Here is a 376-nt window from a genome sequence, read left to right as displayed (position 1 = left end):
ACCGTATCCTCAACGATAAGCAAATTTATATGCAATTGTGAATACTGAGATATAAAGAATATCGAGCTGGACAGATGGCGAGATAAAGACACAGTCGCATTGATATATCTAAACAGACACGCAGATGAGCCAGCTAATTGGATGCAAATATCACAGAAAATTTAGAGCTTTCCTGCACGTACAACCCAGCGTTGCCTTCACTCTGCAACGAGCAACTTGCAGCCAGCGTCACACCCGTGATCCCTACTCCGGAGTGTTCCTAAGCCTACGCGCACCTCAGCCTTCATTAACATTTTCGCATTTAAAAGCATATTTGGTCACATACATACGGTTGTGTCATTGATATTCAAAACAACGATATCCTCTTAGCGGTGAG

This window comes from Penaeus monodon, chromosome 20, assembly GCF_015228065.2.
Source record: "Penaeus monodon isolate SGIC_2016 chromosome 20, NSTDA_Pmon_1, whole genome shotgun sequence".
NCBI lineage: Eukaryota > Metazoa > Arthropoda > Malacostraca > Decapoda > Penaeidae > Penaeus > Penaeus monodon.
This window is presented reverse-complemented; position numbering follows the sequence as displayed.